The sequence below is a fragment of the Cariama cristata genome, unplaced genomic scaffold (assembly GCF_000690535.1).
Source record: "Cariama cristata isolate BGI_N322 unplaced genomic scaffold, ASM69053v1 scaffold3821, whole genome shotgun sequence".
NCBI lineage: Eukaryota > Metazoa > Chordata > Aves > Cariamiformes > Cariamidae > Cariama > Cariama cristata.
The window spans coordinates 72,955-76,997 of record NW_009600844.1 but is presented as its reverse complement, the minus strand read 5'-3'; positions in this window follow the sequence as shown (position 1 = coordinate 76,997).

Sequence of the window (4,043 nt, the reverse complement as noted above, 5' to 3'; positions counted from 1 at the left end):
GGCACTTGAGTCTATGGCCTTTCCTCAGCATCTCTGTGCGCTAGCTCTCCTGCCAGCAGGACCCAGCATGGCTAGTTTGAAGCTGCCAGGGATTTACGGGCAGAAGCTGGGGTGCTGTCAACTGGGGCAACGTGCCTTTGCTGTGCTATGCCGCGGCTGTAAAGGCAGAGCGCGATGCAGCAGCTGAGCGCAGCAAGGGCCGGGGCCCCAGGCACTGCACCCCTTGCTGCTGCCTCTGCTGCCTGACCCCCCTGGCCCTGGGGAGCGAGATCCACTCCTCCGGAGGCAAAGCACAAAACTGCCATGCAGAATTGCCAGAGCTGGACGGACACACGGTTGTCCTTCAACAGCCCAGTCAGGTGTTCAGGAGCTCTGCTTTTCATGGGAACTGGAATAATGAAGTGCCTTAATAACTAGCTGCTGCCAAAGAGAGATAAAGTATTCCTCTGTACTTTTGCACTAATTAGAATCTAAAAATGTGGCATCACAAAAGAAACAGATTCAGTATATTAAATACTATATGCCTCAAACACCACAATCAGCTAAAACATACAGAATTTTGTGTTCAATCTCCTGAAAAGTCCTGTGCAAAATGAAATTCTGTAATACCTATTGTCTTAATTTTCAGCTCACAACAGCAATAACAACCATGATGTGTGGTGTTTCCTGGGAATTCATTACCAGTTGGGGTCCCTTCAGTACGATGCAAAGCAGCTTCATTTTACTCTGACCATCAGACCTTAACGGCAGCTTGGTTAGTTTATTATTTTAATTTGTAACTCTATATTTTCTGCCATGTGTTTTCAATAACAAGTTTCTCCCAAGGACTTTGAATTTCAATTGCAAATAAAATGTTGGCAATGCTTTTGGATATATACGTTGTAACACTTATCAGTGAGACATTAGATGGGCCATTTCCTGGCAATAACAACATAACAGCTTTAGCAGGATTTTTTTGCTATCTGCAGGCTAGATTATCTTTATTTTAAATTGATAACAAGGGCCAGGTGGCTGTTTATAAGGGCAAGATATGAATTACAAGCATATGTTTCCAAGGCAATATTGGCCAGTGGCTGTTCAAGCATAAATTGCTTCCCATTACCGCTTTTGATAGGAGGGACACGGTACAGTTCATCTCCATGGGAACGCAACATGGCAGGACACCTCTATGATGACTCTTTGCGCTATTTCTAGTAAAAAAAAGGCAATGTTTACTCCATCATGACACTACTAATTGGCATTGTAGTGGGTAATTTTGTTGCTTTGTTGACCAAGGATTAGGAATCATCTCCCATACTGTGGTGTAGTATTCCCATAGAGGGCTATGTGCTTAGCAGAGAAGATACAAGGCAGAATTACGGAGTCGATAATACGGCCTACAGGATAGAAAAGGGAAATGATGCTATGGAAAAAAACGGGCTTCCTCAATGGTCCTAGGGATAGCATCTCTCTAAACTTCAGTTTTTCTAGCTGTGAAACCCATAAGATACAGGCCTTCTAGAAATCATTATTAGGTTGTGAAGTTAGAATGAGATTATTTCTGGGTTTCTGTTTGTTTCTAAAAGGACAAGACATAGCTGACTACACTATGGTTAAATTTTCACAAAACCTGAAGGGAGAATATGGGGAGGGAGAAGGGGAGAGTACTTGTCCTGCTTGAAGAAAGGTTGTGTCTAAAAATCTGCCATGTTATGTCAAAGCAGGAGCTGCTTGCTGCCTTTGTTTTAACGTGCTCCAGTCGATTTTTCTCTCTTTTTTTTTTTTCCCAAGGTATAGAAATAATGGTTCAGTTAAAATAACATCTAGCAACTTGCCTACCTTTTTGATATAAACCAAGAGACCAATTTGCTGATGTCCTGTAGTGTGCTATGAATCTGTAGTTTAAATGAACTGCTTCAAGTATTTGAGAGAGAAGGAATCAGATAAATTTGAAAACAGAGGACAAGTGGTTCTTCTGTTAACATAGCTTTAAGGTTATAAGTTTTTGGCACAAGAGAACTATGCCTGTTATTTTTAACAAAAGCTTTGAAAAAACTGGTCACCCTTTTTCTTGGTAGTATAATTTGAATTTGCTTTTCCTAGAATGGAAAATAGGTTGAAAGGGATGTGGCTTTTTTTAAGTGAATTGCTGGAAGGCTTTTTTTGTCCTAAGCCTACGTTTTCTGTACTTTGCAAGAACAATGCTATGCAAGGGCTGTTCAGTACAGTCTGGTGGAGCTGGCTCTTTAAAACCCACTACTCCAAGCTCTGTTTCCCCTCTCTGCTGTCCTCTCTTTAGGAACTTCATAATCCATATTCATCGTTCCTTCTTCTCCTCCATCCACCTGCTTACACTTAAACCTAGAAATCTCTGCCTTGGGATCCATTCCCCAAAATAAGTGTGTTATTACGCTGACAGCACATTACTGATACCGTGTTTGTTCATAAATATAAATATGTCTCATCAGCAGTTACATTCTTCCTGGAAGATGCTTATCCTCACGTTAAAGTGGCATAAGTCTAGAGTACACACAGCAATAATAAAAATTTTAAGACCTACCCACGGCAGAACTTGTATTCTTTCAGTATTAGCAGTGTAGTAAGGTACCATACTCCCTACATTTTTCATCCTATTCTTGCATCTATGCACTGTAAACTAGCATTAAAATTATATTTTCAGTGTTTCTTGTTTTCCAAAGGCAGGGGAATGATTGACCTTCCCATATTTATTGTTTGGATTTGTCTCAATAAAATTAAACCGCAGGCGGGGAGGAGGCAGCACTTTACCCATTGGATTGTTTCATTACTTCAGAGGTGACATTGTTCAGTTCCCTATATATCTGATGAGGGCTTAAGCTGATGCCAATGAGTCTTCTTAAAACCGACTATAGGCACCTAAGTCTGGATGATTTTAAGATCTGTGGCAGCACAGCAAATAGATTACAGTGGAAATGCTAGACAAAACTAAAAAATTAATGTTGTTTTAAACAGGGTGAAGATGGACAATTGACCACACCTGCTTACCACACAGATGCTGTGCCAAGGACAAGCTCAGAGAGCTGATATCAGGAACTTGCAGCACAGTGACACATTTAAGACTAATGTCTCACAGATTGCTAAAATAAACTAGCGTGGCTCTACAGCACTGCATTTTACGTGAAAGAGTACGGCATAGCTTTATGCAGATTGGGCTATGATAAGGTTGTTAGTAATCGGTTCATTTCAAAACATTGTGCTAAGCAAAATGGAGAGTTCACCTTGTTTTCTGAAAATTAAAGGTTTGAAGGTTACATAAAATTGGTTCTGGTTTTGAAACCACCTTGGCAATTACTAGTTTTCGAATTACTTTTTTGAGGGTAGCGTGTAAGGCTGTGATATGAAGAAGCAGTTTTTGTGGGTACATCAGCATCTTTGAAGATCAGATTCATTCTTTTTCTTTCAAGTTCTCCTTTGCTAATAGGCGAGCAGGCCATTGTGGGCTTTGGGTTTAATTCGCTGGCATTAACAACACAGCGTATTTAATGCATTAGAGGACATCAGAAGTAGTCTTCTTGTTCTACTTAATGACAGAAAAAAGGACCTGAGGCCCACTGAAGCCATTAGAGTTCCCTAGCTGGGTTTTATGGGTGTTACCCAGCTAAAGAACTTCAGCCATTCCCACACAGGTTTACCTCTAAATGTCAGAATACCAAGCCCTGTAGCTATTCTACAGGGGTGCCAGGTTGCAGAAAAAATATTTACTTACTTTCTTCCTTATTCTAATATATTTGTCTTCCCTAATTCTCTGCCACATAACTAAGGAAAGTAAATCTAATGACTAAGTAATCTCTCACATTGGATTATGTTTTAGATTTCTTATCAGCTTCCATTGTGTAAGTATGATCTGACTCATGGGAGAAGAACTGTTATCAAGTGTACGTTTCTTTCAAAGTTTTGGAAAGTTTTTCTACATCTTAAGCCATTATAAGCCGTTTTGCTCATGCCACACTGTCCTGAACGGACAGAGACAGTGTGTAGCTGGTCGGGCTTTACTGACTTCTCCAATTAATGTTTCAATTTTTTTT